Source organism: Coenobita brevimanus, chromosome 74, assembly GCF_032717465.1.
Source record: "Coenobita brevimanus isolate Jiangsu-jjx chromosome 74, ASM3271746v2, whole genome shotgun sequence".
Classification (NCBI taxonomy): Eukaryota; Metazoa; Arthropoda; class Malacostraca; order Decapoda; family Coenobitidae; genus Coenobita; species Coenobita brevimanus.
In genome coordinates this window covers 6,315,150-6,330,149 of record NC_137027.1, presented here as the reverse complement: position 1 = coordinate 6,330,149, position 15,000 = coordinate 6,315,150, and the positions used below count along the sequence as shown (strand labels likewise).

The following is a 15,000-nucleotide window of genomic DNA, read 5'->3' as shown; positions in this document are numbered from 1 at the left end:
AAAGGCACAATCAAAGGCCAAGAGGAAGACAATCTAAGTCACAGTTCAAAGCGAAAGGGGAGTACAATCATAAAGGCATAATTTAAACCAAAGGAGACGACAATAAAAAAAATGCAATTAAAAAAAAAACGAGAAGACAAACATGATAAAAAAAAAGAAAAATTAAAAAACAAAAAAAATAGGCGACAAACAATAAAAAACAAGAAAACGACAAAAAATTCATTTAAAAAAAAACAAGGAGACGATAATCAAACGCACAAACACAGTAGGCCAGGTTCGAGGAGACAAAGAGATGAAGACTTAACCCTCTTCACTGTGAATACGATTTTCTTATTATATTTCAAATTCAGAGGCTTTTATTCAGCTTCAGTGGAAATTTTCGAACTAGAAGAGTAAGCTTAAGCCTTCACCAACACCTTTACTTCTACAAATCTCTCTGAAACTGAAGAAAATCGTCTGAAAGAAGCTTAACTATGATGGCAATGACGATATCGGAGTGAGGTGGATAAGCGTCGGTACCTGGCCATAAATCCCCAGGCCTGTGATGGCTCCGAGACGCTGCCAAATGTATTACCTGACAGTGTTCTCTCTCTCTCTCTCTCTCTCTCTCTCTCTCTCTCTCTCTCTCTCTCTCTCTCTCTCCGTTTCCTCTCTGAAGCTCTTATTCTCTCCTCCGCTCTCATTTCTCCCCCTGTCTCCTCTCATTTCCCTTTCTCTCTCCATTTCCCCTTTCTCCTCCATCCCCTACTCCCATCTCTTTCCCTCTCTTTCTATCTGTTTTCTACCCCGCGCTCTCCTCTTGTATTATTTCCCCTTAAACCCTCCATCTCTCCCTCTTTCTGCTACTTTTTCCCTTCAGACCTCTCCTCTCTTTCCTCCTCTGTTGTATTTCTACTTTTTATCGACTATCTCTTCTCCTTTCTCTCTCATTTTCCCTCTTTCCTCCCTCTCCCCCCCGTCTCACCGTTTCCTCTCATCATCTTCTTCCTCTTTCTACACTTATTATCCAATTTCAATTTCTTCCTCATCCCTACTTCCTCTCCAATCCTTTCTTCTCCTTACCCACCATCTCCGCCTCTCTCCATCCTCATCCTCATTCCTCCCTTTTCTCCTTCCTCCTCCTCTCATCCCCCTTCCAGTTCCCCTAGACTCCATTTCCCATTCAACCCCGCCTCTCCCTCACTCTCCTTCTCACCGGATATTCCCGCCCCAAACACTTCCCCTGCCACGAACATTTCCCCCCCTCATTATTTCCCCTGACAATACACATCTGAACTTTACACTCTACAAGCCCAAGTATCTTCCCTAAGGCGAATACATTTTGGAAGAGTCGAGCTACCTAGTATGTCGATCCAGGATAGATCAACATTGTCTAGTCTAAACAGTTCAATATGGCTGTGAAAGTGAGGGCCTGTTTACAAGCGAAACTGTATTAACCAAATCCAGTTCAACCTCTCCGTATCAAACCTAACTTTCTTTCACTAAAATCGGTCAAATATACTAATGCTGTTCAAATCAGTCATCGCTACAGTATTCTAACCTAACAGTTCCTAACCCATCCTAGTCCAACCCAACCCAGTTTAACCTAACAATCCAACCAAACGTAATCTAACGACCAACTTAACCTAACCTGACCCTGTAAACCTAAACTAACCAAATGTCACCACATCAGGTAATAGGTAAACAGTCTCAAATTAACACCCCTCTAGAGTACAGACTGTTCAATATAAATAGGTTTATGAGAGTTAGCGGGTGTTTATAACCAAACCTAGCCTAACCTAAGCTAACCTCTTCTAACTTAAACCACACCAAACCACATACAAGGCAGGCTTCCTATTCTCACACACCTCTAGAGTGCGGACTGTTCATTTTAGATAGGTTTAGGAGAGTGAAAGCGTGTTTACGGCCGCTAATGGAATATGATCACGTCCGCCTCTCCTCTACCCCCTCGCTGCGCTGAATTAATGCTCCGATTTATGCTCAGTCGGAACTCTCGGCAACGGGGAATTCTTTTGCCAGGAACGTGGATAGGAATTAATGGGAAGGGAAAATACTGAGTGGGCAAATATGCTCAGAATTATGCCCATTTTTGTCTATTGATTCCTGCTTTGCTCATCTGCGACGCTCTGGAACTCGAACTGGGTATTATTTTGACCGTTTAATCATAAGACTTTCTAGTTTACATACATATACGCCAATTATCCTCAATCAGAAGACTTAACTCCGTGTAAATACTTTCGCCTGAACAGGGTGGAAGACGCGTCCAATCAAGGTGACGCCCTTCCCAGCTCATTCTAAATATTATCAGACTATTTCACTCAACTTAGTAATGGTCTCTCTTTTTGAATGGCTTGATTACAGCTATATATATCCCCACAGTCCGAAAAGTCTATCCTAAGCTGAATAAAAAGATGGAAAGAATAACATGAAAGAAAAACGTTCCCGGAGTCAAAGGGTTAATGGCCTGCCCTTTAGCTTGTTTCATCAGCCAATTCCAGAGTTATAAACAGTTACGAGATAAGATAATTGCACACAGGTGAGCCCCGATAACATTTCTTATACCAAATTATCTTTATTAAATTTCGACCTGTGTTTGTTCACACATTTCTGAACTGGGACAGCTCTCATGTGGAACTTGTGTAAAAATTACTGGTAAGACTTAAACAAAAACAAAATAAATTAATGACGCACAGCAATTTCCTCTGACAAGTTTATTTCCCAGGCACGGAATGTCAGATAGCAGAAATAATTTTGATACATTAACATCTCTCATTTAAATTCATTTGGTGTATATATCCGCAAAACACTTGGGATAAAAACAATCACATTTAGGAATATTTACTAACAATACGTTGCCAAACTTGGTAAATGAACACTCGGTAATTACTCTCAGCCAGTCATCCAGATCATGCTCATCAGTAAGAGCGTAATCGCAGTAAAAGCCATGACGCCGGTGCATAATACCGCCACAGTATCTCGGACTGGTATCGTGGGATTGGAATAAAACTGCATTAAATGTATTGTTATCGGAACCTGTTATCGGAGGGCAGTCCAGGGATACATTTCGCTGCCACTGTCTCATCTCACATGCACGATTTCCTATTCCTTACGTAACAAATATATAGACATAGATAGATAGATAGATAGACAGATAGATAAATAGATGGACAGATATAGATATAGATAGTTAGACAGATAGATAGATAGATAGACAGGCAGATAGGTAGGTAGACAGACAGATAGATAGGTAGATAGATAGATACATAAATAGGTAGACAGATGGATATAGATAGACAGATAGGTGTGTGTGTGTGTGTGTGTGTGTGTGTGTGTGTGTGTGTGTGTGTGTGTGTGTGTGTGTGTGTGTGTGTGTGTGTGTGTGTGTGTGTGTGTGTGTGTGTGTGTGTGTGTGTGTGTGTGTGTGTGTGTGTGCGTGCGTGTGTGTGTGTGTGTGTGCGTGCGCGCGCGCGCAGCAGTAGTATGAACAGTAGCAGTAGTCACAATAACGGCAATAACCCCCCCAAAAAGAATCATCAACCACTAAGCCAACAAAGCGACGCCTTACCTGAAGTTTGACCTTAATATGTGACCTTGGTATTGGATCAATCTATATAATAATCGAATCGCTGCTTCCCATCATCATATCTAGTGTATAAATCTAGTCTGATCCAAATCGTACCGGGTACTGACGAGTTCAAACCACGCAATGAATTTTTTAGTTTGGCCCACGACCCACCTTTACCTTTGATCCACCTGGTAGGAAACTGAACCTCTACCCCCCAGAAATAATAATAATAATAATAATAATAATAATAATAATAATAATAATAATAATAACTAATATTTAATAATAACGCAAAACAATGATAATGCAAACTCTATTATTGCCATTTAGAAACAGTAAAGGTTAATCCAACTGACCCCTCATTTAAAAGAGGGCTAAAATATTGGATCTGTGTGAGTGTGCCAGGTAATAATAGAGTGATGGCTTTGATGTCGGCTGCTGCATAAGAGAGGTGACAATACGGCTGCACCGATGGGAGGTAATTAATACACCTGCCTAATGCATAATCCAGGCTGAAACGGAGTGGAAACAGAGAGCCTGAAAAGGAGAGGGTTGTGAGAGTGAGGAATATATATAAAGGACGTGAGAATTTAAAACTCTCTCTCTCTCTCTCTCTCTCTCTCTCTCTCTCTCTCTCTCTCTCACACACACACACACACACACACACACACACACACACACACACACACACACACACACACACACACACACACACACACACACACACTTTTTGTTCCTTTTCATGTGTGTTCAATTGTTTTCAGTACCGCATGATGCAAAAACAAAACGTGCCAGTTCCCATCCAAATCAGTATGAAAACGACTGCAAATCTAGTCACAAAAAAAAAAAAAAAAAAAAAAAAAAAAGTTTGTAATTTTTGCATATACATCGCGAATCTTGAAAGAGAGTGCCCGCAACGAAAGGAAAAGTAACTGAATGCGTGTGTGTACTCACCTCGGGTTATCGGTGATGCGGGTATTGGAAAGGTAATAACACACTGGCGATGGGAGTACTGAGAGGGTAATTACTGAGTGTGCATGTATAATAAGGTAGTTAGTGAGGTAGGTACTGAGAAAGCAATGACTGACCTGGTATATCTAACGAGGTAAGTTGAGATGAATACTTCTAAAGGTTATAAATGATAACTGATGATGCTGATAGAGGTAATTAATGAGGTGGGTAGAGGTAAATGATGAAGTGGGTAGAGGTAAATGATCAGGTAGGAAGAGGTAATTGATGAGGTGGGTAGATTGTAAAAACTGTGTGTATTTTTGTACTGACCTGCCTGTAGCGTGATGGGGGGCGAGACCACAGTGCCGTGAGGGTTGCTGGCGCGGCACCGGACAGTGGCAGCGTGGATGTCTGCCCGGTACCTGAAGGAGGTAGACAGAAAGTGGTGTTAGTGTGGTAGGTAATGTGGTAATATGAGGCGCACACATACATGCAGAGGCTTAAACACACACACACACACACACACACACACACACACACACACACACACACAATTGGTAGAGAGGCGGCCTGCAGTCCGAATGGACCCAGGTTTGAATCCCGACTGGGGCAGGGAACAGTTTAAGGATCTGATTTTCAAGATGCAGACTCTACTGATCTACAAAAGACCCGTCGACATGTCGTAAAAGTACCCCCGCTAATGCCAATGCACCTGTCCTGTATGAGACAGCCCTAGCATGTATTCAATATGGACGGAGGGTGTCAGCGCCGTAGTGGTGACATGTGGAGGTGTAGGAGGACTGCTGGGCCTTGGGACAGTCCACATCCCCCAAGAAATAGACCCTGATGCCTTTGCCCAGAGTTGGACAAACACAAAAAAATATTATCTCCTTCACTACAATTTCAAAAACATCGCCTATTTTTGTGCCTAATTTTAAAGCCTCAGTACAGCTTATCCTGCCGGCAATTTATCTCGCTAATCGAAAGCTGTCGAGGAATAAATCAACCTCCTTGTCTGGCCCGGTTATAGAATGTCGAACCCAGCCTTACTGCAGGAAAGGAAACTAGATAGACAGATGGAGAGATAGATGGAGAGATAGATGGGTGGATGAATATACTGTAGATACAGACAGACAAATGTAGATTGAGATATATACATATAGGCTATATGAGAGAGAGAGAGAGAGAGAGAGAGAGGATGGGAAAAACGACGAGAGACGAAGCGAGACGAGACGAGACGAGGCAAAGCAGGCACAATACAGGCGAGCAGAGAAGAGCAAGATACAGTATTGCAGACGAGCAAAGCAGGGTAGGGCAGAGGGAGGCAGAGTAGAGAAAGGCACAGTAGGGGAAAACAAAGCAGAGACAACGACAGCAGCTTACGTCAAAGAAAAGCAGAGGAAAGCAGAGTAAAGCAGAGACCATACCAGAGCACAGGTAAGAGGAGAATAACAGATCAAAGCAGAAGAGAGTGAAAGAAAGTATGATGAGGAAAGAAAAGCAGGGTTCTCCTCTCCCTCCTCGTAGCTTACACACTCTCCCCTTTATGACCCCGACCACCTCGCCCATAAATTTCACACGCGACACAACCATTAAGCTGGAGAGACACGACGAAGAAAAAAAAATAAAGGAAGAGAGGGAAAAAAGGATGATTGCCAAAGTACTGCACATTTTTTAGGAGGGAGGGAGACTGTCTTGAATTATGGAAACCAGGACGAAGGGTTGTGAGAAAGGTGTGTGTGTGTGTGTGTGTGTGTGTGTGTGTGTGTGTGTGTGTGTGTGTGTGTGTGTGTGTGTGTGTGTGTGTGTGTGTGTGTGTGTGTGTGTGTGTGTGTGTGTGTGTGTGTGTTGACCTACATATCAGTGTAAAAGTCAGCAACACGTCAACAGCTAATCCCATATCGCCCCATTGAAGGTGTATGGGTCCTTGGCTAGGCTCCCGTAGTCCCGGTACATTTAAGTGTAGGAGACCAGCCCATCCCTTTTGGAGACTCTAAATCAAAACTCTCCAGCCATTTCTCTCGCGGACCGACCCTAAACACGCAAGGAAGGTCGCCATTTCGAGTGGAGCTTTCTAACCACTAAACACCCGACGCCAAATAGAGTATATGAGAGTTCTACCTATCTACCTACCTACCTACCAACTTACCTACCAACTTACCTACCTACCTACCTCCCACAGAAATATACTCTGTTCACTTTAACTTGGCCTAAAATGTCCATCTCTCCGTCAATGTTGAGCTCTGGCATGAGAGTAACACTAGAATAGGTGCTAGTCACGAAGACGTATTATGTAAAGGATGTAGAGCTGGTGTATTGCTTTTTTCTGATACTGAGCTACGGGCAAGATCCTGCAAACATAACGAAAATTTGGGCCAAGACAGAGTGACTGGACTATAGCTTAGAGTCTGCATGCACGGATGAGGATGATAAACAGAAATAATAATGATGGCTATAAATATGAATGATGGATGAATGATAATTAGATAAAGGAAGGCTAGAGAATGAATGATAGAAGGAAATAAGAACGATGGCTATAATTATGAATAAGAGATAAATGAATGATAAACGAACAAGTGAATGATCGATAAAGGAATGACGAGAAAGAATAAGAATGATAGAAATATGATAGATAATAGAATGATGATTAGACACGTGATGGGCCTGACCATTTTCATCAATTTTCCTCATCCTAGGAAAGACAATTTGCCATGAAGGGGTTAAAGACCTCTAGAACTGGCGGTCAGATCTCACAGGGAAGGTCAGAGATGGGAAAAATGTCAGCCCTGTTCTAGTGGCGAGCTTATTAAAGTTTTGGTGGAGTCAGCTCGTTCACTGTCTAACCTGGCACTCTATGTTTTCCTCAATATCTTACATTTCGCCTTAACTCTCCTTACATCTTATCTTCTGCATCTTTTTTACTATCCTGTCCTCTTATTCTCCCTTTTCTTCGTCTTCGTCACTTTTTTTCCTATCGATCCTATTTCCTCATTTTCTTAGTCTTTCTCTTCGTACTTATTCTCTATTAGCTTTCTTCTCATCTTTCCTTTTTTTCTGCTTCCCCTTAGAGGTTTACGTATCTCTTGGATCTGCTTTTCCCCTCGATATTTTATCTGCATCTTTTTTTTCCCCCTCTCGATCCGACTTCCTCCTTTTCTTTTTTTTTTCTTTTTTACTTCTCTTCTATATCGTCTTTTGTTGATTCGTCCGTTCTTTATCTTCCCATTTCTGTTATAAATTCTCCTCTTTTTGAAATTCTGTAATAAGTATATTTTTTCTTTAGTCTTCTACATTTCTTATATTCATTTTTCCCGTTTTATCTCTCTTTTTTTTTTTTTTAACTCATAGTTCTGACCGCCTCTCTACATCCTACGCTTGACTACCGTAGAACCTTCTGCATCAAGTGTTTTTCTCTTTTCGACTCTTTCCTCTCTTACTTATTCCCTTTCTTCTTCCTTTTCTTCATCTAACCTCTCTTCATTATCCTTATACACTCCTATGATGTGTTTTTCTTTATATTCTTACTGCTTCCGCACAATTTTATACATCCCCAAGAGAAATTTTTTGAAATGGAGAAGTTGGGTGCAGCCTTCATTATCCGGCATATCACAAAAAATATCTCTAAACTGAATAAAATTGTCCGGAGGCGGCAAAAATATCAAATTTATGCCACGGGATGTAAGAGGTCTATCTATTTATCTATCTTCTGTATTCATCTATCTATTTATCTATCTTTCTATTTATCTACCTGTCGCCAGACGCCTTAGTCCCATTAGGGGTGGCCACAAACGAATCGCCTCCATGTCACCCTGTTTTTGCCAGCCCTCTTCAAGACACATTCCCCTTCTCTCATACACATCTCCACCCCATCCCCCTATCTTATCCTCGGTCCATCCCTCCCTCCCTATCCACTTCATTCAAATACACTCTTCTAGTCAGTTTCTTATCCTCCACCCTCTCTAATGGGTTGATGTATAATTATTAAAAGCCCTTACAGTGATAAATTTAACTTCACGTAGCATATTACGGTTTTGACATAATTTCGCCACAGTTTAAGATATATCCACACAGATTGCGCCACTATATGACACGAGTACGAGACTGAATGAGAGACCACCTGTTCCCTCAGCTTTAGTGCTCCCTCCACGCAGTATGATCACTCACAGGCAGAAGGACCGGAAGAGAAGAGAGGGATAAAGAAGGGGATGAACGAAACGAGAAATGGAAGGGAGAGGAAAGAGTGAAAGATAGTAAAAAGGGAAAAGAAAAGGGAAAGAGAGAAAGACAGCGGAAAGATGGAGTAAGGGAGAGAAAAGAGTAACGAAAGAGAAAGAATTGAGGAAGAAAGGAGAAATGGGAAATAAAGGAATGAAAAAACAGAGGAGTGAAGGATAACCGAGAGCGACAGAAAGAGAAGAGGGAGACGGTGGACGACAAGAAACGTGAGACGAAAGTAAGGAGAAAGAGGAAAGGATAGGTAAAGTACGGAAAAGAAATTAAAAAAAATGACAAGAATGAAACGGAATATCACTGATAAAATAAGAAGAAAAAGGAAAACAGGCAAAGAAGAAAAGAGAAGGAAAAATGAAAGGAGAGAGGAACAGAAGACAACAGAGTAACGGGGACAGAAAGGCAAAGAAAACAGAAAAACAGGAAGAAGAAAGACAATAAACGGAGGTGGTTGTGAAAGGAAAGAGAGAGAAAAAGAGAAAATAGAGAAACAAACAGACAATGATAACACAGAAGAATATTTTCCAGAGAACGTAAAGACTATTTCGCTAATTTTATACCCTCGTGTCGAATGAAATGAAGCGAGAAATCTGACTTTGGAATGTTACACGTGAGAGAGAGAGAGAGAGAGAGAGAGAGAGTGTGTGTGTGTGTGTGTGTGTGTGTGTGTGTGTGTGTGTGTGTGTGTGTGTGTGTGTGTGTGTGTGTGTGTGTGTGTGTGTGTGTGTGTGTGTGTGTGTGTGTGTGTGTGTGTGTGTGCGTGCGTGCGTGCGTGCGTGCGTGCGTGCGTGCGTGAGCGCGTGCGTGCGTGCGAGGTGTGTAATATAATCTCTCAACCGTGCACACATCACAGCAAATTGTATTACGTAAGAGCCGACTCACTCATCTATTAATAAAGAGCCTCAGTAAAATGACTCTTACTCTCGCGTCACACATCATACTCATCATCCATTATTCGCTGTACGATAAAATGAATTACTTTCGCGTCACCCGTCACACTCACCATCCATTATACGTGTAAATGACTCTTACTCTCGCGTCACCCATCACACTCACCATCCATTATCTGCTATACGATGTTCTATAAATATAAATGTAAATAAACTGGGGTTTCTACTTTACAATTAATCCTATCAATATATCGGTACGTCTCCTTCAGCACCCATTATATAAGAACACATTAATACACATGTTACTAGATATATATGCCGTTCTAGTCTACGTTCGGTCCTGTTATGAATAATCAAGACTATTATTCTTGTATGTCAGAAATTATTACAGAAATGTCATTAATTCAATAAATACAAAGGGTTCCTGGATACATGTAATATTGTTTTCATACGCTACCCCTCAAAGAAATGATTATTTACTATAGGAAATTAAACAGCTTAAAGGAAACTATAGAACTGTATAGACTTTCGATTACCTAAGTCTTCGACTCTACATCAAAGCCTAAAATGTACATCTGCTTAAAAACTATTAGCCTACACTTTTACATTATGGGAAATGACAATATGGTGCTACTCTGCATGTTATCCTACTATACACTGCTTGGAAGAGAGAGAGAGAGAGAGAGAGAGAGAGAGAGAGCGAGAGCGAGAGAGAGAGAGAGAGAGAGATAATATACTGTAACAATCAAAAATGTACATCTGCTTAAAAACTATTAGCCTACACTTTTACATTATGGGAAATGACAATATGGTGTTACTCTGCATGTTATCCTACTATACACTGCTTGGAAGAGAGAGAGAGAGAGAGAGAGAGAGAGAGAGAGAGAGATAATATACTGTAACAATCAAATATCATATACTACATGTCATGCGCAAAATATAAATATTAATATGTGTTTCTGCATTTAGAACAGATTTACTGAATTACATTATCTTAAACAACTATTAGTTACTCTCTGTGTGAAATGATACAATGGAACTTTTCATGTATGCATTTGTGTTCATGTCGTATTACATTACTTCTGGTGAAATAAATACAGATTTGAAACTGACTTGATATTTATCAGTCTGTTATGCTACATGCATCTGCTGAAACAATACAAGTGTAAGCGATGTTCAGTGACCTGAAATATAACCTGCTGCACACTTGTAGCGTCAGATTATACAATTCACTACAGGTTTAAAGCCTCTCTCTCTCTCTCTCTCTCTCTCTCTCTCTCTCTCTCTCTCTCTCTCTCTCTCTTATAACAGATAGGTAGATAGATAGATCGATAGACAGACACACAGACGTATACAGGGTTTCCTAGGAGTACGGGTCAAAACTCTTGGAGATGACAGCTGAGGAAATCCTATGGTAAAAAGTGCTATATCAACAATGGTCCAAATCTCAACCGTTGCGGAGGTACAGTTATTGAATACCTTATGGGTGAATTACGACGGGCACAATTTTCCCCCTAAAGGTTATCCGTAACTGTAGTTCTGCACCGACTGAGATTTGGACCCATGTTGATATTGCAAATTTTACTCAGAATTCACTTAGCTATCATTTTACAAAGTCATGCCTTTTCCTCCCGGGACATCCTTTATATATATATACACTATCATAAACACACCCAGCTCACCTGTCTGCCAAGAAAGGCCTGAGCACTAGTGATCCATTGGCCAGAATATCGGTGTATGGGGGTTGCGAGGTTAGACTGTGGCCCTCCCGTGTGACCCAGTTGACGGTGGGGGGCGGCGACCCCTCTGCGATGCAGCTTAGTACCGCCCCCGCCCCCGATGAGAACACCACCTTGGCAGGGGGCGTCACGGTCAGTCTGGGTCCGCCTGCATCGCCCGTACACACACCTGCAGAAGACAAGGGGAGGTAACGTGAGATTCTAAAATGTAAAATACGCTTATTAACTGATCTACCGTGAGGCACCTCCTGTCACTAAAGGTTAAACTTTCTACACTAACCAATTATCCCGCTGGCCACCTGCCCATCCAACTGAAGCCTGCAGGAAATTGCGAGAGAGTCCCTGAAAGAGGAATGGGTGGTAATAAAGTCTGATTTCTTAAAATACCAATTTTGGGCATACTGTAGAGTCTATCCACAAGGTGCCAGAGGACAGAAAGATAATGAAACATCAATAAGGGCTTTTCATAAATCAGTTTTCATGCACACGGTAATGTACAGCCCATGCGTTTTTTCACACAGTATCAGGAACAGCCTACATCATAAATAATCATCATTTTCTCAGTATTATCCTTGTCATCTCCTATAAACACGTGCCCTTATTTCTTGGTTAATATTCCACTGTCCCATTAATTTATAATCATATAGTCGCTATTTTCTCACACTGTACATCTTGAGTATCTGAGTATTGCAGTTTGATGTCCCAACAAACAACAAACCAAGTGACAATTAACAGGGATTATCAAAAGGGGTAGATTGGTCGGAGGATAAGATTAGCCATAAGGAGATTAGTTGCCAGGACACGAAAGGGATAAAGGCAGAGGTTAGTGAGAGGGTGAAATTAGTGAAAATGGGCGAAAGTAGTGGAAAGGAGGGATTAGTAAGACCCGGCCCGAAACGAACAGGCAACGAAAATGGCTCAAACTTGGCTAATGAGGGCGAGAACAGGAAAATTCAAGTCACAACAAAATAAAGATTCTACAAACGAGACCATAAGAACAAACGAGAAGAAACAAGACTGAAACAGACGACAACACAAAAGCAGACGACAACTAGAACGGCAACGAAAAAGTAATGATGGACGGACAAGAACTTGGGACTAAGACTGAAGACAACAAAATCTACACAGTGAACAGAAGCAATATGAACAAAAGGTAACGAGCCTTGGGACACAAAAGATACGCCATTAAAAAAAAAAAAAAAAAAAAAAAAAGCCACAAACAAGGCACGAAATAAGCAACCACACACACACACACACACACACACACACACACACACACACACACACACACACACATACACATGACGGAAGGCGAGCAAAACACGGCATTAAAGCAATTTACACAAAAACCGATAGGGACAAACAGACAGACAGACAGACTAATGAGGAACAGAGCATGTGCAGACAGCATTTAGTGAAAGACTCCCACATCACAGTTTATCAGGAAAACAAAAAGACGACATAAAAACAAAACTACAAAAAGATCAAGGGCAAACGAACACACACACACACACACACACACACACACACACACACACACACACACACACACACACACACACACACACACACACACACACACTCACACACACACACACACACACACACACAACAAAAAACGGGGGATCAGAGAGACATGCAGACTAAGCAAAGAGGACAAGGACACACGATAAACACACACACACACACACACACACACACACACACACACACACACACACACACACACACACACACACACACACACACAAGCGCAGACAGCCAACAAAACAAGCATGGACAGAGAGGACAAAAAGGATAGTAAAGACGTGTGTATGTTGTGTATTTGTAATAAAAAAAAAGTATAAAAGAAGACTCCAACAAACGCCACGGAACCAAAACCACAAAAAGCATAAGCATAAAAACGACAAAGGCAGCGAAGACAGAGAGACAGACAGATTATGAAGGAGGGGGCGATATGTGCGTGTGGAAGCGTATAGATGGAGACCCACATCATCGTTTTATATGAAGTTCACGAAGAAATAAAGTTCAAATAAGAACATTACAACCACAAAAGCCACGCATAAATATGATGGCAAAGAAACTAGGAGAGAGACAGACAGGAGGGAGAGGGAGGGAGGGAGATGTGTCCCTGGAGCTGTACAAAAAAGGGAGACCTACATCCCTCTCATACATGAAGATTTAAAGACAACAGGGAGATAAAGGACAAACGACAAAACGCTAAAACCGCAGGCAGAAAGTCGTACAAAGATGGTGAGGACGGAGGGAGAGAGACACGGGCGAGGAGGGAGCGAGGGACGTTTGCGTGTGGAAAGCATAGAGTACAAAGCAACACGATAAGAAAACATATACGGCGAAAGAGACCAAGAATACAGGCCAAAGCACTAAAATCACAAAAGCCATACGCAGACAGACGGCAAAAATAGTGAAGACAGAGACGAGACAGACCGACCACCAGGAGGGAGGGAATCGTGCGTGCGAAGACCGTACAAAAATAGGACACACGTCATCGTTTTATAAGAGGAACTGAAGACCACAAAGAGGTAGAAGGAAAACCCAAAAAAACTAAGATCACAAACGACCAGATGACAAAAACAGCAAGGACAGCGAGACAGACACACGGCTAGGGAGAGAGAGAGAGGGACGTGTGCGTGTGGAAAGCGTACAATGGAAGACCCCCACATCAGCATTTATCAGCCACACACAATGACGGCGGAGGAGGAGACGTCAGCTTGTCTTAGAGGGCCTTCTTTTCTTATCTCTGGGGCCCTGTGTTTATCTCCCGCCACTGATAGACAGGCTGGAGACGCTTGATATGTTCTGTGTGGAGGGAAGGGTTGCCTGTGGAGGGAGGGGTTTTGTGTGTGTGTGTGTGTGTGTGTGTGTGTGTGTGTGTGTGTGTGTGTGTGTGTGTGTGTGTGTGTGTGTGTGTGTGTGTGTGTGTGTGTGTGTGTGTGTGTGTGTGTGTGTGTGTGTGTGTGTGTGTGTGTGTGTGTGTGTGTGTGTGTGTGTGTGTGTGTGTGTGTGTGTGTGTGTGTGTGTGTGTGTGTGTGTGTGTGTGTGTGTGTGTGTGTGTGTGTGTGTGTGTGTGTGTGTGTGTGTGTGTGTGTGTGTGTGTGTGTGTGTGTGTGTGTGTAAGAGTTCGGTGGTGTCGTATGGTGTAAATGCGAGAATGGGAAGAGCTATATAAGGAATGGTGTGGTGTGGTGTGGTGTGGTGTGGTGTGGTGTGCTGTGCTGTGCTGTGCTGTGTTATGCAGTGCTGTTCCATGCAGTGCTGTGCTGTGCTGTGCATGGCAAAAGTCCTACATCAGCGCTTATCAAGCCCATACACTGACAGCAGAGCAGGAGCTGCCAGTATGTTTTAGGGGTCTTTAATTCTTATCTCAAGGGCCAACATTGACAGACGGGCTGGAGACGAGGATATGTGCAGAAGTGAGGGGGGATGGCTGGCTCTGTTGCGTGGGGCTGTTTTTTGTTGTTGTGGTCCGGGATGGATGGAGTGGCATTGCTTGTGTTTGTGTTAGTGCAGTGTTTCAGTGCCGTATTGTGTTATGTAGTGTTGTGTTTTGTGGTAGTGTTAGGGTCCGATTTGAGAAGGCTTTGGGGTATTTCTGCTTTTGTGC

The 15,000-nt window shown here is 42.3% G+C and overlaps 1 pseudogene; it reads right to left on the bottom strand.

Moving 5' to 3' along the window:
• LOC145407667 (cell adhesion molecule Dscam2-like) overlaps positions 1–15,000 on the bottom strand; it is a 245,115-nt pseudogene that overhangs the window by 179,422 nt on the left and 50,693 nt on the right.